Here is a 24,208-nt window from a genome sequence, read left to right on the forward strand (position 1 = left end):
TGTATTCGAAACGAAAGAGAAAAAAATAATGCTACAACGATAACTAAAATCGGATAAACTTTGCAACACAGATCGAATAAGCCAAGTCCATCCTTTTATACATGCACTGTTGAGATGTGAACACGTGATCAAGTTCTAAAAGTTTTCCGAAGTCATGACCTACCAGGTAAAGAGTTGTAAAACAAGCATTTTTATCATTTTTCTGACCATTAATTTCAATAAAGAGGTTATGGGTTAATGAGTTAAGAGCTAAAGGTCGGCGAATATTAATATGCTTTCCTATTTTCAGATAGGATTGGTCTGCCTTCACTTGAAACTGACATCTTGGCTATAAATCTCTTCAAAAAGATTTCTAATTTTACTTTTCAATTGCGAAGTTTTGTTGGTTTGTCTTTCTGCAGAATTTAACAGCATAATCGTTTTAAACATTTAATTGTTAAATTACTCTAATTGTTGCCTAAAATCGATGAACAAACAACGCAATTGTTGAACATTATTACTGGGGCGTATGTGGCATTATGGCTATGTATGTGGCATGAAATTCAGCTTCCCCACATTTGACAGATGTTTCTTTGTATTCAAATGATTGTAAAATTAGTAATGAGTATGATTTTACGACAACAGGATGCAAAAAGTAAAATAAAAGCGAAGTCAGAGGAATATCTTTCAGTTTAAATGAAAGCGATTATCTTCTTCCCTGGGATTTTCTGTTCATGGTGCTTGCTTTAACCTTACGTCGAATTTGTAAAAAAGAGAATTTTACCATTTCCTGTTTGTTAAAAAGGATTTAAAAATATATTGTTTGAATGAAAGATTTTTTAGGACTAACGAATAGTTCGCAAAATCATGGGTGTTCGTTAGTTTAAGGTTCGTAAAATCGAGCGTCAAGTGTAGTTACTTCTAAGTTATACTCCAACTCTTAATGAGTTAACCTTTTATTGCGATGCATTTCATACACAGGGTTGAGAGTGTACCTATGCGGCACATGAGCTCAATAAGAAATGTGAATACATATACTCATACAGCACATGTTTCGGCGCACTTGGAATTGATCCAGTGCACACATTCCATGCACATGGTACATGTGTGTGATATGACACGTCTGCGCTTATGACATTTTTCAACTACTGCTCAATATCTGTCTGTCTTCTAGATATCCTCGGTGGAGAGTTTCGCTAACAAATTCCACTTTCATATGAGTCTGAAGTGGGCTTCAAATCATTTTGTTGCCCAGGGCCTGATTACTGACTTGGCCAACTAGGCCGTGACGTAGAATCCCTGCTTTTTAGGGGCTCCAAATGGCTGAAACTCTTTCAGTCAATGGCTGACATTGTGAGGCTTGACTATAAAGAGGCTCTGAAAAAGCGTTTGGTGTAGAGCCTCCTGATATCTTAATCGGGCCCTGTTCATTGAAAGACAGTTTGACAGACTTTCAAGAACATCTCAGAAATATATTCTGGGAAGTCTTGGAAATTAAACGTTGTAGATTTGATGTATTTAACCTAAAATACGTTCATCATTTTCATAATTAACTTATATGTGTTCTTTCTCTTTCAGAAACGACCACTGAGATGGAATCTTCAGCAGGTCCACCCTTAGTACATCCACCGTTCAAATACTTCGATTCCACCTATGTCGTTATAATCGGCGTCGGAGTGATTTGCGTAGGCGTGATTGTTGCCGTTGTTGTTGTGCTTTCCAAAAGAAATGCAATCATCTACGATGCAGAATTTGGCACCGTGGCAGCAAATGGATACGTCAAGGGCTGCCCGGAACAACCACCGTCTTCAACAAGAGGGCTGGGGAACAAAATCGTGTTGGACACGTGATTCTGTTGAAGTGCTTTCAGAAAAGAATATCGCTCAACAAACTGTCTTTCAAATTACAACTCACGCAGTCCACTAACTATCTGGTTGTGTGCCCATACATTCATTCATCCACCAGATTCATGATAGACGCGAACTTGAAGTGCTTGAGTATGAGATTGTGCAAAAAGTTTAATCACGAAATTTTCCAACTTGTTGCAAAAATATCAACGATAAAGGCTAAGACGTATGAGTTGAGACCCAGATTGCCAATCAGTTTGACAACAAGTACTAGGCATGTGGTCCAAGTAATTTCTTGTATCATTCCACAACAATAAGCAATGTCTGTTATCAAGAATATCTGCGAAACTACTATGATAAGTTTCAATGCAATCTTCATTATTGTTGTTATGTACATAAATGTAAATATTTATTTATTAAACAGCTGGCACTGTGAATGTTGTACATTTATACCGCATAAGGTTGTTTTTCCAGTAACATAATTGGAAAAAAAATGTTTCATGCTTGCGGTTCCGTTTGGAAAATTTTACAACAAAAATGGTTAACTATTAAGAAACGCATCTTTTACATTTCAAATACTTTAAAAGCCCTCTATAGAAATGTAACTTAACCCACAGTCTACTTTTCATTCGTTTTTCTCAAATTGATCTCAATATTTGGTTTTATGTTTCGTTTTAATTCTCATCACCGCACAATCATAGTTTTATTGATTATTAATCTTCCAATTCCCGAGTTCAAAGCCAGCATAAGCAGAAAGATTCTCTGAAAACTGAAACTATCTATTCCGATGGCGACCCCTCTTTAAACAATTAATTTATTTCCAATCGCTCTAAAACACTCACAAAATTTGAATATGAAGAATTGTTGACCGTGAACGTCATCATAAGATCGACAGCGGGGAATAAACCATTATCGAAGGTGTTTAAGAATTCCTCTTGTGCTGGCGATGCCTTTCATTGCATTGATCTCTAAAAGCGTTGATGGATTAAGACATTAACTTGATTCCATTGATAGGAACGATTTTAGTTTACCAGGCTAAAAATTGCCAAGATAATTAGCGGTTAATACACCACTGGTTAAATAAACTGCACACGAGAAAAAATGCAATATTTATGTTCAATCACGATATCCAGCAAATTAAAATTATACAATTAAGAAATCAACGTAATTTGCTCTTGAGTACTCTAACCCTGGTAAAAAATCGTTCTAAAAATATATTTAATCTAGTTTTAATGTATGTTTCCTATTTTTGACTTTTACAACTTTTCATTAAAGGTTATAAAGGTTTCATTAAAGGTTTATTTTGCTCCTAGTGTCATTTAAAATGTTTTGAACTTCAAATTTGTGATTTTTATACTGTTAAGATTTTTTTTTTCATAAGATGTTTTACATTTTAAATGTGTTATCATATGTATACAGCTTACCAAAACTTAATAATAAGAATAATTATAATATAATAACAAAATGAAACATATATTGTAAAAAACATATGTAAATAATATTTTGCACACAATTTACACTCGTCTGTTGTCGTTATTGTTGTTATCGGACACTATTAAGAAATGCTTCATATTTTTTCAATAATCACATCAAAGTTTATAAATAAGTGAGGTGATCAACAATTCGCTTATTTCTGGGACCAAATCAAGAACACTATCAGAAAATTATGATTTATAATAATATTTTCTTCATGCTGTTTTTAATATCATCAAAAATTCATTGAAAATCATTGACTACCACATTAGTTAAACAGTTTATCAATAATCTATTCCAGCTTGCTATCAAAGAAATAAAATGAAACTAAATTCTCTACCTCAGAGTCAAACTGAGGTAAATCCAAAAATTGCGATTTCCCGTTTATTAGTGCGTTGTATGTAGAAGATTATTCCGCATCGAGCCATGTGAACGCAATTCCTTTAAAAAAAAAAAAAAAAAAAACACTCTCTCCTGTAAAATTATCATAATGTGACTTCCTTCTGACTCTGAGGTACAAAAAAAAATCACTCTCTCCCGTAAAATTATCATAATGTGACTTACGTCCTTCTGACTCTGAGGTACAAGAAAAATCACTCTCTCCTGTAAAATTATCATAATGTGACTTACGTCCTTCTGACTCTGAGGTACAGAATTATTACTCAACTTGTCCCAATGACCTTGAGTGGCATCCATAAAATAATAATAATTATCATTACTGTTATTTTAAAACCCTGATCAATTGTAAAGCACATTTTTAGTTTAAACTTTTTTAGTTGTGAATTATATATCTTGAAATTTTTCAAAATTTATAAAAAAAAATCAGCAAAAATCATTTCATAATCAAAACAATAAAATATAATGCATTAAATCAAGCATAATACCTTCAGTGCACAATATAATATAAAAATTATGTAATAATACTATGTTTTTTATCTGTGTTGAAAGATTAAGTATTTTTTATTGAATTTTTCATCAACTAAAACACATTTTTAAGGATACGAAAGGAGGGTTTTTTCCCCATTAATGTCAAAATATCTTATGAAAAACCTAATACAGTTTAATCTCATTCCAGCAATGTATTTTATGTTTTGTTCATTTTATGTTTTGTTAATGATTGAGAATAATTGTACATGACTTGTGAAACATTGTCGAGCTTTTCAAGTTTGAATGGAAACTTAGAATATTTAATAAAGATATAAATGTATTTGAATTTTTTTATGTCTACATATTTATTCACAAAATTAAAAAGTAAATTTGTATATATAAACAGATAAGGAAATTATATATATATATATTGGTCGTTGGTAATAATAATATGTACTTATAAAACTATTACATTTCTTTTAAAAAAAAATAACCAACATATTTACAAATAAATAAATAAATAAACTTATCAATATGTTATTCGTTTACGTACAAAAACCTCTCATTTTTCACAAAAACAATCTAACATGTTGTGACCATTGCGTTCCTACAATATATTACATGTGAATGCTCGATACCTATTCATTATTGTAAACACTGGAAAATATTCTACACATGCATGATATTGATAATTGTAGGAGCCACATTTTTTTATCTCTTTTGCACACAATTGTACCCATTGCTCCAAATACCAAAACGACCCACCCCAAGAACGATAGCTCCCCAAAACAGAGAAAAGTTTCCCTGAAAACAACTCCTCTTGCCACTAAAAAATTTCAAAGGCGCTACATGGGCGCTGCAACGGTGCAAAACCGCTACATGGATAGATCAGGCAGCATTCCAAGGACTTCCATACCAACCGCTACACGTAGTTAAACCAGCTGGATGAGACCTCGAAGAGAGCTCAGTTTTTTTTATCCAGACTACGAGCCAAGTAACCCCTGATCCAGCACCCCCAGAATTATTGATTTAGAATGTGAACTTGGAGGGTTTTGACCATCACGAATATACTAAACGTGCCCCAGTCACCATTAGCGAACACGGAGGATCTTCGACCGGCTGTCGTCGAACCCGGAACTCTCCAGTTACTAGTCTGACGCCTTACCGATCAGGCCGGCACAATATGTACAGTAGATAGGCTCAGTAATATATAATGCAAAGCCTTCCATCTGTCAACGTATTTCTAGCATTTGAAGCCTACAAAATCTTGCTTGACTAATAAAGAACACTTGTAAAAAATTACTGTGCACAAAATCCAGAATAATATCAAAGAGATCTTTACACTTGTCAATGAGGTCCAATATAAGCTCATCATAAAGCACACCATCAGGAGCGCCCTGAACTTAAATTTTCGGGAAGGCAGAAATTCTCAATGGGGATGTTTCCTTCAGTCAAAAGTAGTACTTTTTGTCACTGAAATTGATAGAATAAGCAAAAAAAAAAAAAAAAAAACATAACATGGAACCAGAAAATACTTTCATTTTCCCAACAGTTATTTTTTAATTAATTTTTTAAAATGTCCGATCTTTCAAACAAGGCGTGGTCTTGATGACGTCACAAATGATTCTCTTTGGCGCATCTTTCTACCGCGTTTCCACGTTATGATAAACGAATTAAAATTGCGCTCTACGCTTGCTATCAACCATATCGTTGCCCATACAAGTGAGTAAAGATGCGAATTAAATATTTTGCTCTGTGAATGGCAACACAGAATGGCATTTCATTATTTGTGATGTCATCGTCAAAAAATGTAAACAACGAAAGCGCACTGATTTAAGTTTTTTTTTTTTTTTTTAAATATTAAACAAATTATTTAAAAAATGGTCAGATTCTATGTTTTTAAGCATGCTCTTTCAGAAAAAAAAATACTTTTAAAATTTTGGAAATGACCCCATTCTGTACCTCAGAGCCAGAAGGACGTGAATCCAAAAATTTCTATTTTCTGTTCATTAGTGTATTGTATGTGGAAGCCTATCCCGCATCGAGCTATGCGAACGTATGAAAAATCCTTTTCAATTTTTTACTAGGGTTAAAAGAGCTCACGTCTCATCCTTTGCATGGACCAGAAAAAAGTTTTTCCTCTCTACTGTGAAATTATAATGACTTACGTTCCTCTGGATCTGAGGTACAGAATTTGCCGAAACTCCGAATTTTACCGAATGAGGATAATTTTGCGGAATCATCAGACGAAATTTGACGAATTGGGACATATTTGGGAAGTCACAGTGACATCCCATGACCTCCCATCGGGCCGCCTCTGCTCACCATCTTAACTAAACATGAGTGAATTCTCTGGAGAGATGTTTTCCGTCATTGCCAAGGACGCCCATATAGGGGGGTCTCAAGCCCCCCTCCCCCTTTGAAATTAGAAATTTTTTGCTTTTACTACTTTTTCTTTGCAAAAATACAAAAACATTTCTTCTCCAGAAATTAATGAATAAGTTATTAAAAATGTCATATTTTAATAACTCTAATCTGTACTGAAATCGGTTTCTATGGGGGTAAATATCTTGCTAAACCATGGGGAAACTACCTACACTACCTACACACTCATACCTGCACACTAGGGTGTCCCAAAAAAATGAAAGTCGTTTTTTTTAAACGCATACCCTCTTATTTTTTTCCTTTTATATCAAAACCGTTGTAAAAAAAGTTTCATGCAATTTGAAGCACGGTAACCCGTGCCGACTTGCGCCTAAAGGCCTAAACGTGTAAATAGCACGTGTATTCATAAGCAAGCGAACGCTGGCGACGCGATACTTTGCGAAGCTCAAAACAGCTGTAAATAGCGCACAGAAAACAAATGAAAACAGAAAAACATATGTTGGGGGGGGGGGGGGGCTATCCGTGGCAATTTTCAAACCGTCAAACATGTCTGTACAAATACATTCTGGTCAGCGAGCGCAGTCTAGTCCTTCCATAGGGAACGAAACATGGCAGTGGAATTGCAAAGTTTGAAAAAAAGAGATATTTTTAATAGGAGTCGTATAACACCACACTACGGGCTTGAAATTTCCCTCAAACGGACAAGTTGTCTGTTTTGTTTTATAACATTCGAGAAGTAAATTTAACCATCAGTGAAAGTGCAAATCTCGCTATTCGGGAATGCATCATCTTTTGGGAAAATGCACGCATTCGTACCAAATCGTTGCCAAATTGTGTGAATAAACTTAAAAACCAGAATCAAATTTGGAGAGACTTACAAAAAAAATGCAAAGAAACTGCAAGAAGTATTCAAGCAGCGCCAACAAGACTTTGAGAGTAATTTAAACAATTTATTCAATATTGCACATGCTGATGCACTTCGGTTAATTAAAATAGAGGAAGTTGGGATTTTCTTGCAACTCCAAAGAGAGCCCGGCCGACGTGGTCACTTTAGGTGGAGTGGATAAAAAAATGGCCGACAAAGAGGAAAGGGCTCGACTTTGAGCTGTTCAAGAAGAAAACAGGCTTATTAAATACGATTCCGCTTCAACATCCTCGGAATTGTATGAACCTGTGCAAGAAGATTCCTCTTCGAGCTCTAGTGAAAATATTAATTAAGAAAATTTCCCTGAAACATATAAATCAGTACCTAGAACAAGTTTATCAGAACCTGGAACAAGTATTCCGGAACCTGCAACAAGTATTCCAGAACCTGGAACAAGTATTATCAGAACCTGGAACAAGTAATTATGTAATGAAGAGCGATTTTATTACTCCAAATTCTGTTGCTGCATTGGACAGGTGTCCAAGTATACGAGATTATGTGTTTATTCTTGAAGCTACTATTGATGCACTTGGGTGTAACATTGATGAATTTCCCATAAGTAAATCTTCAATTCAAAGAATTCGAACTGAAAAGTGGAAGGAGCACGAGGAAAGAATAAAAATCGGTTTTCAGTACGAGGTACCATCTGTAGTGAATTTACCTTGGGATATGAAACTGTTGCCTGCTTTGAGTGCTCAAAAATCAAAAGAAGATCGCTTATCTATAGTTATTTTATATGGATGTGACGAACAATTCATTGCTGAGTCTAAACTGGATAATTCCACAGGAAAAGAACAAACAAAGGCTGTTTGAAAGGCAGTTTTAGCTTGAAATTTCGAAGACAAAGTTAAAACTCTCTGTTGTGATACTACAGCTCCTTTAAATGGTTCTTGCGCTATTCTTGAGCAAAAATTTGATAGAGAAATGCTGCCGCCATCATATATATGAACTGAACTATCCCACTAAAATACAGTGCTATAGACGAGCTGCGGAGTTGTTCCGAACTGTACCCTAACTTGGAAAATTTACTTGACTTTTATCGTGCTGAACTTACTAATATTACTGTCAGGGATGACTATCAATTGATAGAACTGCCTATCATATTTTTAGGTGGAGATACAGAAAATGAATTTAAAATAAGACTCCCGGGAGCCATACACGAAGCTCGATGGATAGCTCGAGCGATTTACTCCAAAAACTATTACTATTTAATTCACAACTAAAATTAGATGCGAAGGAAAATGAAGCATTGTTTGATGTCTGCTTGTTTGTAGCGACAATATACGCGAAACCATGGCCTCAATGCATTCTGGCAGTCAAAGTACCCAACAAAGATTTGTGCTTTTTGATAAAAGTGTACGAAAATGTGGACCCAATTATCTCAAAAGCTGCTCTACAAAAATTCATCCAGCTTTTATGGTATGGTCAATAATATTTCATTCCTTGATGTGAAAAAGACTGTCTCAATGCTTAAAACAGTAAACGATGCAGCTGAAAGAGCGGTAAAAATGATGCAGGACTTTCATAGTTTGCTAACAGCTAATGAGGAACAAAAACAATCTGTGTTACGTTGCGTTCGAGAGCAGCGGAAGTTCTATCCTGACTGCAAAAAGCAAATACTGAAATGAAAATATGTGCAGTAATATTTCTTGTAGTCTAATATTGTTGTAAATATCTGCTTTAAATAAATTGATGCCGCGTGTAGTAAGGAATTATACAGTTAGCAATCTTTCCACTGTGGTCGCCGTACAGGATTTCAGGTCCAACTTTGACCTCAAGTCGGCACGGGTTCCCGTTATTTTATTGCAATGAAACTTTTTCTCATGTTTCTGAGGAGAAATGGAAAAAATTTGGAGGGTATGCGTGTTCGATTTCACAATTTTTTTTTCGCCATTATATCTTGGGACACCCTGCTGCACACGGATACAAACACACATGCCTATACACATACCCCCCACACACAATCACACATATCCCCCACCCACACACGTAAACACATACGCCTACATACACACACACACACACACTCGTGATTGCGAAAAACATAGTTTGAATTCAAGAGGTCAAAATTCAAAAAAAAAAAAAAAAAAAAATATTATTTTTTTTTATTTTTAAGAGTAAAGTAATAAAATTGAACCCGGATGAGGAACGAGACTTCGACTACCTGTGAAAATATTTCAAAACTGGTCGTGTGTACTCAGAGAAGAGACTTATATCCTTTTGAAGTAGCCAGTAGCCACGATTTATATCTTAACCGTCTCGGTCATCAAAGGGATTTTTCTTCTTTTTATGTTGAGATTTTATGAAAAATGTTTCTCAGCATCGTCTTTTAGTTCTGTCATGATCCGTAAGCATGTCCCAAGTAGACGTCGTAAATCTGCTTTGATAAGTCAATTCTACCGGACTAAAGAAAATAAAAAGAAACTAGAAGTTTTCTCAGAAAAATAAGTTGTGATTTATGAGAGCAGTTCAAAACAGCTCGTACATTACGAGCATGTTACGACGATAGCTGGGATAAGGGAACAACAGCGGAAATACTCTCACAATGAAATAATTTTTGAACTTGCTGTGAAAAGTTTGTAGTTTAAAGAAAAATATAAAAAGAATTCAAAAGTAAATGAAAAAGAAAAAAAAAATGTATGTGGCAAAGATGCATGATCGAAGTGAAACTTTCATCTTTTCAAGAGCCGGCCTTAAGCCGATTAGAGCAAAAGAGCCCAAAGGGGCCCCGCGCCAGCACGGGCCTCGCTCTAATTTTTTTTTCCACCCGAAAATAAATAAGAAAATAAAAGAAAAAAGACAATATTTTGCTAATCAGCGCATTATACCCAATACTTTGCGATATAAAAACAAAGGGATAAAAACGTGTTGCACATAAAAAGACGTTTAACAATTTGTTCATACATTCGTACAATAAAGAGTAATTACTGATTTGAATGAGACAGGAAAGTGAACAACCGTCCGAACCTGGAAACCGAGGGATTTTTGGATTATCACAGTTTGTTAGGAATGCGTATTTCGAAACACAACGCCTTTTCAACTGCTTTCCCATTTTAAGTAAAGAGTTTTCATCAAAATTAAATTTTTATTTTCATTAAAATTCTTTGTTTTCCCAGAAAATGTAACAAAGCATAATTAATAAATTTCTGAAATAGGCTATTGAATTGCAAAAAAAGAAAAATCCAATGATTCATTCGCCCTCCCTTCAGGTAAAAAAAGGCACAATTAATAACTTTCTAAAATAGGCTATTGAACTACAAAACAAAGGAATTTCCAGTGGTTTATTTTGCCTTCCCTTTTGCAGTTAATAAGTCTGTAAAATAAGTTATTGAATTGCAAAACAAAAGATTTCCAGTTGTTCAATGCGCCCTCCCTTTGTGTAAAAAAAGTACAATTAATAAGTTTCTAATAGAGACGTACCGAGTAGCACTTTGACCGAGTAGCCGAGTACCGAGTACTCGGCCTTTCATTACTCTGCCGAGTACCGAGTTAGCGAGTAGTACTCGGCCTTTCACTACTCGGCCGAGTTACCAAGTACCAATTATGTTTTAAGAAGAACCGCCGACACATATGTAATGAATTTTGAACTTACTGGAATAGTTGTATAGACCTCCTTGTACATATAATAGTTTAAACTAAATTCCTGCAGAAATTTAATTATAAATTATTTAAAAAATTTTGTTTATGTCAAAAATTTTACAAAAAATTTATTTTTTAAATTAAAAATAAATGAATAAAAGGTATGATAAATCAAGTTGGAATTAAAACAAATTTCACCAATCTATTATAGTCTGCCAAACATAAATAATTTTTAAAAGCAAATAAAACAAATGTGCAGGAACACTGCAGACATGTGTTTCTGCGTTACAAGGAACGTCTTTTTCAGCGCATAAAATGTGAGCTAAAGAATGTAAAGACATTCGACAGAAGAATCCGACTTTTGTCAGATGCCTTTAAATCCATTAGCTCACATTTTGTGCATTGAAAAAGGAATTCCTTGTAATGCCAAAACACGTGTCTGCACTGTGCTTTTAACATTGTTTTATTTCCATTTATTTTTTAAGCAAAAGTATTTTTATATTTCTTATAACTAATTTTTGTTTGTAGCAAAAATCCATTTTTAATATAAAAATTCCATATTTTCTACTTACTTTTTTTGCACAATTTATAATAAATAAGTTTTATTAACTTTGGGGACATTAAAATAAAGATTAATTCCATTGAAGCATTACAAACTTCATTATTCTCAAAATTTAAATTTGACTTGCAAATGATTACAGAAAATTATATATGCTTGCGCTTTTTTATAAATTTTAATATCTGTCTTGGACAATATTCAATTTTTTGCAACTACTCGGTATTAGCCGAGTATCTGATCAAAATTGAGCCGAGTACCGAGTACTCGGCAAATTGGCCGAGTAGGCCGAGTACCGAGTAGTTACCGAGTACTCGGTACGTCTCTAGTTTCTAAAATGAGCTATGGAATTGTATTAAAAAAAAAATGTGTTGGAACATTTCGGTAGAATACGACTAACTTTTTAATTTCTTTTTTCAAGAAATGCAATGATATTTATTTTTATTTATTTCTGTGAAAACTGTCCTCGTTATATATCGTCATTTTATTTATCAAACTTCCCAAATTCTTGCAATTTCATTCACGTTAAGCCAAAAAAGCTCAAGACTGAAGATTTCAGTTTTTAACTGGGAAAACAATTCGAAACGAGCCGTGGGAAATATGAACAGGACAGGGAGAAAGAAGAGTTGAGAGGTTCGTAAGAGAAAAAAAACCTTCCATCGTTATACCTTTCCTCATTTTTTTTTTTTTTTCCTTTCCATTGCTGATACCTCTTGACGACCTCTGTGTTCAAGTGAAAACGTTTCTCACGCGAAAAGCAGACGATCTTGAACGAAGACGGGAGAAAAAAAACTGAGCCTGATTAGAAGCAGGATTCGTTCTTTGTACAATTCGTGATACACATTAATAAGGCTGGAAACTTATTGCTGACGAGTTGATGGAATGATGAGTGCTTTAAACGTTTTTAGCTTTGCTGTGTAAAAACAGTCGAACATTGTTACAGAGCCAAGCACCTGTATGTCACCTTTTCGCAGAAATCGATATTTTTTTAAATATATAAATCTATATATCGCTCGTCTGGAAGAAGAATGCCACAATACGAAACTAGAAAAATGTGTCGCTAAATGTGAAGCAAAACAAAAATAAAAAATATAGCATCTGAAGCCAAATTAAATTAGGAACCGCAATAGGTACTTACATTTTCCGTAAATATGACGGGGGTGTAGATTTGCACGATTGTGTTTCATACATAGTTGAGACCATACGTCTGACTTCATATTGTAGGTTAACTTTTATTAAAACAGACTTTGACGCTGAATAAATAACGACTTTAAACTACTAAAACATTATTAAGTGAGCACTGTTAACCCACGTCAAACAGTTTCGGACACAAAATACATTGTATTTTCATTTTGATGTTGTTTCTGTGTTCTTGATTCTTACAATTTCCATTTTATATTGCGTAGTTTATTCATGAATATATATATATATATATATATATATATATATATATATATATATATATATATATATATATATATATATATATATATATGAATGCGCTTTGTAAGTAATGAAGAATAAAATTAAATATCTGTTTTTTTTTTGTTTTTTTTTTTTTAATACACATATTTTGGTACTATTTGCTGGTTTAACGGAAGTTCTTGAAGTCTTGGATTTTTTTTCAAGCGCGTGAAATGTCGGATCTCTCAATTTTTTAAAAAGGCCGAATTGTTGGAGCGCGTCTAGCTAAAGCAAGTGTAACTGAAACATTTCAACTTTTTGGCGCATCTAAAAGTACAGTATCTAAAGTCATGACAGCATACACGCAGCGCGGTAAGACAAGCTCGGCAAAGTAAAATAGTGGGCGGAGAGAGAAACTCAGTGAAATAAACCGACGGGTAGTGAAGTGGATTGTAATGTCTAAAAAGCGAACAACAACAGCAAAAGTGACCACAGAACTCAATCACCGTATAGAGTCATCAGTGTGAGCGATTCAAGTTAGAAGGGCACCTTTAAAAATAGAACATTTACGGCAGAGTAGGGATTCCCAAAAAAATTTTTCCAAGTGTTTCCATTATTTTGATAACTACCTGTATATATATATGTATATATATATATATATATATATATATATATATATATATATATATATATATATATATATATATATATATAGAGAGAGAGAGAGAGAGAGAGAGAGAGAGAGAGAGAGAGAGAGAGAGAGAGATTCATATACGTGTGTGTGAGTGTGTCACTCAAATAAGTATTGCGTTGTTTTGACTTTTGCAAATTCTTGTGCGGAACGATGAAACGTTTAAAAACCCCGCAATCAAAACACAATTGCGTTTTAATTAAGACTCATCTACGCTTCTCGTACTCGCTGTTCAATCAAGCGCATCACTTCGCCAGATTATAACATCTGCCTTTCCTCCCCTTCTCTCCGCATGAAGCACCTGGACAGACGGACAGACTGGCGGACGCCTAACTTTTTATGTAGACAATCACGCAAACGCTTATTACAATTTTCCTCCGGAAGAGGGTTCCATGATGTTTGTTATCCATATGTAATCATTTTTTTTAAATTGATATTTTAAATATTCCAGAGAATAGGATATTCGAATCCAAATTATAGTAATTATGCTTCATAAATTTTAATAACACAGTGGAAAATGTGAAGTTTTAACGTTTAATTACTAAAATGTTGAACATTACGCTCATTTGGAAGAAGGGTACCCCAATACGAAATTTTTAATTATTTTTTTCCCCTCTTAATGGCCTTCAAAGGGCGTCATCTTCTTTGGAAAATAATAACAGATTTTTTATTTCTAATATAAATCACTGTAGAGCACAGCAAACTTACTTTTCTTAATGCAAATTGCCTGAAGAGTTCATTTTTCATCTGCTGTAAAATTTCACTTTTTCGTATTGTGGCACCCTTTTTCCAAATGAACGATAAGTCGTGGTGAAATCCATTTTAATGTTTACTTTTTGTCACGGAACACTGATCTATATCTTCAATAGCTTAGTTTGAGTTTTGCAAATTTAAAAATGGCTTACTAGCTTGTTAGCAATAAAAAAGAAAATGATTTCAAATAGTACATATTGTTACCAAAAAGTAACAAAAAATTTCTTGAAATAATTAAATGTCTTTCATTAAAAATTTCGTATATTTGTACAGGCATAGTTCGAGGTCGTACACAGGCAATAAATGGGGTTTTAATCGCTACCTAATTTTGATGTTTGCTTTTCTGTTTAATCGTAAAATATTGATTTAAAGCCCCATTTCAATCTTATTTTAAAAGTAAATAATCTGAATAGGGTGATTTCAAAACGATTGACAGTTTAGTGTTCTGACTTTTTCCGTTCAGTTAAATGTTGATGAAATTATTATTATTATTTTGGCATTGCATTAGCATGTAGCATTGTTTTACATTGAAAAATTCATTGCATTCAGTGCTTTTCTTCATGGTTGTAAATTTCATCATGGTTGCCTTTTCTAATACTTAAGTGAGCTAGGAATGGAAATTTCCTCGTCTTGACTAGAAAGCTCGCATAAACTTTATCTTTTTTGTACGCTTTCAATCAGCTTTTTTATTTTTTATACATGAAAAAAAAAAGAAGTATTACTTGTTAGTTAAACAAACCTGAAATTGATTTTACTGAACTGCATATCTAACATATTAAAATTTCAATGCAGTTAGTGTCCTTACGTGGAACCCATGAGTGTTACCATAAGGAATTAAATATTTTTTATGTGCAAGGAATAAAATACTTGTTTTGTGTCACACCTTGTGTCCATCGGGTGCTCTGTCCCTCGGATCATCTGTTCGTTGGATCTTAGGACGTGGACATTTTGGTTTTAAACGTTATGTCCGTCATTCATATTTTTAAAATTCAAATTCACACTTTTTTTACGCCGTTGTTATTACTTTGACTTCGAAGGATAAAAGCATTTATTTACATCTTAAGCTGTATAGATTTCTTAGAAATCGAAATCAAAAACATTTTTTCGCAGCAGGCAATTGGACGAAATACCATACAGCAGCGTTTCTCTACCTTTATTTGCCAGTGCACCGGCAAAGCATTAGAAAGATATCTCGCGGACCGTAAGGGATTTTTTCCCCCCTTCCTTTCTTAGTTTTCGTTAAAAACTTAAACTTGTGAAACATTTTGGAAGGTTTTTTTTTTTTTTTTTTTGCAAGGAAAAAATAAATAGACAAAACTTCATTTGATATTTCAGAGCTGTTACAAAAAATATTTAAATGTAAAGATAAGTGATTATTGCTATAATTATCTTTACCAATAATAAACCTGAAAGTCTCTCTGTCTGTCAGGATCTCCGTGACGCGTTATTCGTCAAAATGGATATTTCAGGTGTCTGTAAGTTCCAAGGCACTTATCAACGTGTGGTCGGGTCGAAAAAAAAAACTCAACATTCATTCGGGGGTGAGCAAAATGGAAATTAAAGTCGATTTTTGAGTAAAATTTTTTTCGCGAATACAATACTTCCTTTTTTGTAAAATGAAGTAAAAATCAAGGGATTTTTTTTTCTTCCTCAAGTTGTGTTGTTGCTTTTTACTTCCTTTTACAAAAAAGGCAGTATTGTATTCGCGAAAAAATTTTCACCCAAAAATCGACCTTAATTTCATTTTGCTCACCCCAAATGAATGGTGAGTTTTTTTTTTTTTTTATTTCAACCCGACCACACGTGGATATGTACGTAGGAACGTACAGACACCCGAAATATCCATTTTGACGATCCCCAAATTAATTACAACAAGTTTTCTCGTAACGTCTGTATGTACGTATGTATGTGCGTATGTGCATATGAGTGTATGTGTATGTATGTCGCATGACTCAAGAACAGATTGTCCTAGAAAGTTGAAATTTGGTATGTAGACTCCTAGTGGGGTCTAGTTGTGCACCTTCCTTTTTGGTTGCATTCGGATGCTCCAAAGGGGACCTTTTTCCCATTTTTGGGGGGTAATCATTGTTAATTTCGATGTAAATTCAAGTGGTGTTATATTTGGCGGACATTCGGCGATATATCGCCAGTGTTTTGGTCGCCAAGTTTTGTTGCAAACTTGGCGACAAATTTGGCGATTTTTTTTTTTTTCAAAATCTGTTTTTAATTTGGCCACTGTTGGTGATATTTTGAGAGTAAACTATTAGATCATATTAAAACTGCCAATAACGAGAGAATGGCATTAAATTGGAGTAAAAGGAAGTCATGTGATGCACACATCAGCTCGTTTTATGTAGAACATATAATGTGGATGATGATTTTTTTACATTGCTGTTGCATTTCAGCACAATTTTAAATTACATTTTAAAAACAGAGAATTTCAGGCTGGGACACGTAATATTCCCCTTCTTGCTCCTATGCAAATAAGTACTTTTGAGCCCTTTATAATTTACTTACATGCAAAAACATTTGGAACTTGGTTGCGCACAGTTAAATAGAGAATCAAATAAAAACGAGCTGATGTGTGCATCATATGACTTCCTTTTACTCCAATTTAATGTCATTTTCTCATAATTGGCAGTTTTAATGTGATTCAATACTCTTAATATCGACAACAGTGGCCAAATTAAAAGCAGATTGAAAAAAAAAAAATTTTTAATTAAAAATCGCCAAGTTTGTCGCCAAGTTGGCGATTAAAAGACTGGCGATATATCGCCAAGTGTCTGACAAATCATAACACTACTTGAGTTTATATCGAAATCAACAATGATCCCCCCCCCCCAAAAAAGGGCAAAAAACCCCTTTAGAAACACCCGAATGCAACCAAAAGGGGAAGTGCACAACTAGACCCCACTAGGAGTCTACGTGCCAAATTTCAACTTTCTAGGACATTCCGTTCTTGAGTTATGCGACATACATACACACATACGCACATACATATACAGCCGTCACTAGAAAACTCGTTGTTATTAACTCGGGGATAGTCAAAATGGATATTTCGGGTGTCTGTACGTTCCTAGGCATATATCCACGTGTGGTCGAGTTTAAAAAAAAAACTCAACATTTCATTTGGGGGGTGAGTAAAATGGAAATTAAGGCCGATTTTTGAGTGAAAATTTTTTCGCGAATACAATACTTCCTTTTTTGTAAAAGGAAGTAATAAAAAGAAAAAAACAAAAAGAAAGAGATAAATATTAATTCGCAGTAATTATTAAAATTGATTAAAAAAAAATATCCAAAGTCTCGGATATGATTTGTATCATTTTCGCGAGATCTCTCAATTTCAAAAAAAAAAAAAAAAAAACTCTTGTAAAAATTGATTTGATCACTGTATTTGTTTCTTTTTTTCTGCCTAATTATGTATCTCTTTATTTCAGTATATCTTCACCTATCTGTTATGCTTATCAGAATTGTAGTCTCAAAGTATCAATAAAATTATCAATTAACCGATAATTTTCGGAAACTAAGTAATATCGAGTATTTTCTGTGTTTTATAATTTTATAGAGTTTGAAATTTAATCAACTTAGCATTAATGTATAGTTTCTAAACTTATATGCTCCATATTTACTCTGCATAAAAATATGGTTTTAATTATTTACTTAATTATTTCTCTCTTAGTCGACAAGCAAAAAAGTTCACAAAAATAGCATTAAATTAAAATTAGACATGCGCTCTTCTGATAGGGGAGAAGTCGAAGGTCACGCATTCGACTTCGAAGACGAAACGTAAAAGGCTTATCTCCTCGCATTTAACTCCTCGCGTTTCTGGAACATTAAACCTCTCATTCTCTCGGAAATATTCGAATATCATCATTGATGTTACATGAGGAAGATTATTTAGATTGTGCTTTAACGAATCCGGTCTCCATAGTGTGTTCAAAAGGATTATTGAATTTCTAAAAATTAAAAATATCAGCGCGCTCAAAATGTCCGTACGAAAACAAGGGATCTACTGCGGAAGGCTGCCCATTAGTGCCCTGTGACGTAAGCTCGTGACGTTTCAGAAGAGCGCACTTTTGCGCATGGATTTTTAAAAATTCATTAAAAATCAACCACAGTGTTTTGAAATTCGGCGATGGTGAATTTTTTAGTTTTGAGGGTCAATTCACAATATCCAATAGCCAAATTATGAACATTTAATAGGTTGCAACTTCCCTAGCTATGTTTATTTGCTCGCCCATGTGACGGTTCCACGTTATGATAATTTGGCAATTTACTCGTCCACGTTATTATAACTTTCTTGGTAAAATGTTCTTAAAATTGGGATAGAAAGAGAACAAAATCGAATTTTCGAAAAATCGCTTCGAGGTGCTCCCCCCTATGCTACGAACTAATTTTGTGCCAAATTTCATGAAAATCAGCCGAATGATCTAGGCGCTATGCGTGTAACAGACATCGAGACATACAGAGATCCGGACATACAGACTTTCAGCTTCATTATTAGTAAAGAATATACCTAACATTTCAATAGAATTTAATTTACTTTAATACTACAGATAAATATTTCGACCGAATTTGGTACATATATCCTAATATTTAGTTCAATACAAACATTTTAATAGAATGTAATACATCCTAATACTAAAATCTGTATAAACGCTTTCTACAGGCAGCACTTTGAAAGGAAGGTTCACAATTGAAGGGGTTCGTGAAATTGTGACAGTTTGTGACAAAGTTTGACATCATAATTTTTTCAAATAAAAATATGTTTGTGGAAAACAGCGTAACATGGAATGTAACAAGAGGAGGGGAGAGATAAGGTGAAGTGTCAAACTTTGCGACCATAGGCGTAGGAAGCGGGGGAGCTGGGGGAGCTTGAGCTCCCTCTATAATATTTCAGACCGGCTCAGCTTCCCCTAAAAAATTCTCACAGTATAGCTTTTTGCAGTACATTGTCTACCTCAAAACTGATTTCAAAAATGCGATCTATCTTTTCTAGGAATTTCCATATAATAACCGACAAAGAAAGGGGAGAGATGGAGTGGTTAGTATGATCAGTACATTTGGGTTTCCCTCTTTTCAAACCTCTCGATTCCCGGAAGAAAAAAAGTATTAAAGACAAGTTATGTACATAGGGCTGTTTTCCGCCCTCTCCACTTCGAGCTCGTCTTTCGCACGTGTATTACACATTACACTGTAGCGTAGCTTAGTTTAAATGTTCTTAGTTTTGCATGCCATTTGTATCTCACACTTTCGCTAAAAAGAGATAATTGTGAGTCAGTTTGGCATCGAAATATGAAGGTGCTCCAGACATGTATCAAAAAGAAGGTTTCTAAGGTAAACTTACTAAATTTTAGCTTTACAGAAACTTATCTCATTTTAAGTTATCTGACCTCCCGGACGCTATTTAAAGAATTTCCAGCGAATCCTTTTTGATTCGTTGATTAAAATAAACTTGCAAAATATGACACGAAAGTAAAACTAAAATACCGAGTGGTCATATAATATTTTTATGTATTGCAATTATCAAAAAAAAAAAAAAAAAAAAGAAAAAGAAAGAAAAAGAAAAAAAAAGAAAAGAAAAGAAAAAACAATGCAGAGAGAGAGAGAGAAGAGGGGGGAGAAAAGAAAAAAGCCCAATGTACAAACATATTTATTTGGCATTTTTTATCCATCGTTTCTTTCTCTTTTTTATTTTTTTCATTTTTTCATAAAAAGTTCAGCCCCGACCAAAGAAAATTCTTTAGCGAGTTCTCAAAAGATTAGCAATGTAGTTTTAGAACAAAAAAATAGTGCTAAACTAATTTTCGAGGGATTATGATCGTTTGTTTCGGGTGTTAAATTCCATGTTTCGATCAAAAGATACGATCAGATAGCGAAAATATCATTGTTCGATGGTCTATCGAAACCAAAAGTGATCTTCTGACAGGGGACATAGACTAAAAGCCTGAGATACAAATTCTTCGAACAAATTTTTAAAATTCTATAAAAGTTACATTTATTATTTTTGATTGTAAATAGTGTCAGAAGAAACAACCTAAATAAGTGACATACCCAGAAATTACTTTTGCGGATACATATCATTACTGTGATTAAAAAAAAAAAACACAATTTCCAGAACTATCCCACGGTAAAAACTAAAAAAAAAAAAAAACTTTTTATCCATTATTTTGTTATATCTAAAACCCTGAGGGATTAATTTTTTCATGAAGTTAAAAATTTGCAAAGATAAATATAATTTAAAGAATTCTAAAGTACTACGACACAGAAACAAAAATTCTCACTAATCAAAATCGGTGAAATCTTCATTAGAATATTTAAAAAAAAAAAAACTTTAATAATTGTAAACACTGTTACGATGTTAAAAACAGTGCGAGTTTATTGAAAACAAAATTTTTTTGAACATTTAGACTTTATGAAGTTACATTTATTCTTCTTTTTTGCTTTCTCAAAATTAAGGGTTTTTTTTGTCACAGCTATGTTTTCATGCTAAAAAAATGCATGTGGAAGAGGGCACTCGAGCACCCCTCAAAATATTTGAGGTTCTGGGAAACTTTTTCATATCCATTTTTACGATTAAAAATTTTCCTTTTCACTTATTATTGTTAGAAAAAAGCACCAACAATATTTCATAGTTTTTCTGAAGTACTTTTACTAACATTTATCTGAACTATACAACGAACATTTTATTTAAACACATTTCAGGCGCAGTTTCTCTACTTATTCCTCTGTTTCTAGTTCTCATAAAAGAAAATCTTCTAAATGCTACGCTGCTGAAGCCCTCCCCTACCTCCTAAAATTTTAAAAAGCCTTGCAACATTTGTTTTTAGAGAGCGATTTCCTGAAAATTCCCGGAAGAGAACCCATTACTGAATACCTTGACCTCCACAATATGATAGATTATATAATATTCCCTTCAATTTCAAAACATTGCTATGCCTCTACCATTAACAAATATGATATATCTCGAATAATTTTCGGAGAGCGACACCCGAAACTCTTCTTTCTGATATCAAAAAAGAAGGATGAAAATTCAGTTTTTAAAACTACAATTTCTAAAACTTTAAGGAGAAGGAATCTTTTCCAATAACCTCATTGAGGAAAGCTCTCTAAGACAGTTTCTAAAAAATTCCAGAGAGCCCTAGAACCTCCCCCGTTCCCTGACATCATTCAAGACTCTCTTCAATTGCGTTTTTAGAACTTCAATTTTGAAATATTGGGAAAGAGATGTAAATCGATCGAGGACAATCCCTGAGTCATATCATTTTTCCTATCGTCATAAATGTGGTCTGAATTCGCGTTTTAAAGATATAAATTCGAAAATTTTCCAGGGAGGGCATTCCAACTTTTTCTCTCCTTAACACTACCAAAGACCGTATAAAACTACGTTTTTAGAACTAAGATTTCAGAAATTTTCTGGGGCTAAAGTCCCAGGACCCCCCCCCTATTGATACGTGCGCATCTTCGAGAACTGACCGACCCCCTTCCAAAAACCAGAAGTTTTATTACCTCATTCTCTCCATATACAATTGAGGCAGTGAGAAGCAAAAAGATGTAAGTGGCAAAATTAAAAATTTGGAGATAACCAGTTCAAATAATAGAGGGACCTCTCCTCTGTCTTGGGGCAAGAGATTGTACTAATAGCCCTGGTAGGTGCTGCTGTACAGCATGATTTAGAAAAAAAATCAATGAAGGCTTACTTGATACGCTTTACTCAAAACTTGAAGTCCACTTACATCCCGTTGCTTCTGACTGCCTGAATTTATATATTAGATATGATGGAAACATTACTGGAAAAGAGAGAGGAAGACGAAAGGATCGACAATCATTTCAAATAAGAAAATTTTTTTCAAGTGCTCCAACCCCAAAAAAAATCTGGTGGTACTACTGCTTCTGTCCCTTGGATCCCTATCATGAGCCCCAGCTCCCCCTACTTTTATATAGTTCCTACGCCTCTGTTTGCGACACAGGAGTGAGAGGGTCACGCTCGTTAAAAAAAAGTGAGACATCATTTATAGACAGTCCATGTATAAAATTGAATACAACATTTAATCTTAATTCTTTAATCAATCTATAATCTATTGTATCATAGATTCATCCTAAAGTTAACGAAATATGGATCGACGATCACCTGACTATTATTGTCGAATATCGAGACTATTATTGTCGAACATCGAGACTAATATTAAAACAAACACCCCCTGTCAGTGGATCAACGATCAACTAGTATTGTCGAATATGGTGACTATTATTAAAACAAACACAAACAAATGCTTCTCCTGCCCAGTCATTTGATCAACGTTCAACTCATTATTATTGTTGAATATGGTGACTAATATTAAAACAAACACAAATAAATGCTTCTCCTGCCCAGTCAGTTAATCAACGATCAACTCACTATTATTGTCGAATATGGTGCCTAATATTAAAACAAACACAAATAAATGCTTCTCCTGCCCAGTCAGTTGATCAACGATCAACTCACTATTATTGTCGAATATGGTGCTAATATTAAAACAAACACAAATAAATGCTTCTCCTGCCCAGTCAGTTGATCAACGATCAACTCACTATTATTGTCGAATATGGTGCCTAATATTAAAACAAACACAAATAAATGCTTCTCCTGCCCAGTCAGTTGATCAACGATCAACTCACTATTATTGTCGAATATGGTGCCTAATATTAAAACAAACACAAATAAATGCTTCTCCTGCCCAGTCAGTTGATCAACGATCAACTCACTATTATTGTCGAATACGGTGACTAATATTAAAACAAACACAAATAAATGCTTCTCCTGCCCAGTCAGTTGATCAACGATCAACTCACTATTATTGTCGAATATGGTGCCTAATATTAAAACAAACACAAATAAATGCTTCTCCTGTCCAGTCAACGATCAACTCACTATTATTGTGGAATATGGTGATTCATATTAAAACAAACACAAATAAATGCTCCTCCTGCCCAGTCAGTTGATCAACGATCAACTCACTATTTATTGTCGAATATGGTGACTAATATTAAAACAAACACAAATAAATGCTTCTCCTGTCCAGTCAACGATCAACTCACTATTATTGTGGAATATGGTGATTCATATTAAAACAAACACAAATAAATGCTCCTCCTGCCCAGTCAGTTGATCAACGATCAACTCACTATTTATTGTCGAATATGGTGACTAATATTGAAATAATCGATACTAATATTGAAATAAACACAAACAAATGCTTCTCCCGCCCCCCTCCCGTTGATAATAATTTTGTTCGACAATTATTAGTTCTTAAAATAAATTGCAAATCCATTAAAACTCTCCCATTTATATCAACCCTCTCCCCGCAATCCATCCCACTGGATAGACAGACCGACGGCGAAGGGCCCTCGCAAAGGAAAATACGGGCGCCGAAAGTTCTAACGCAGTGAGTCAGTCAGTGGTGACGCTATCTTGCAAACACTACTCAAACACCGGGACATATGTCAGCCGCCAATTTCCGACGATCGAAGAGGAGTCATGGGAAGGACCTTCGTATGCAATATTGGAGCTCCAGAAAGAAAAAAGGCAGTTCATCGTTCACAACAACATGAATAAAAATATAGCAATATTAATGACTTGTTAATTATATTTTTTTTAATTGAATTTTTTTCTGACAAATTGAAGACTTTGCAATCCAGGATTGCAGTTTTGAACATTCTGTGGAGTCGGAATCGAAGTTTAAGTGCCGGAATCGGACTGATATTGGGGT

Source organism: Uloborus diversus, chromosome 7 (genome assembly GCF_026930045.1).
Source record: "Uloborus diversus isolate 005 chromosome 7, Udiv.v.3.1, whole genome shotgun sequence".
Lineage (NCBI taxonomy): Eukaryota > Metazoa > Arthropoda > Arachnida > Araneae > Uloboridae > Uloborus > Uloborus diversus.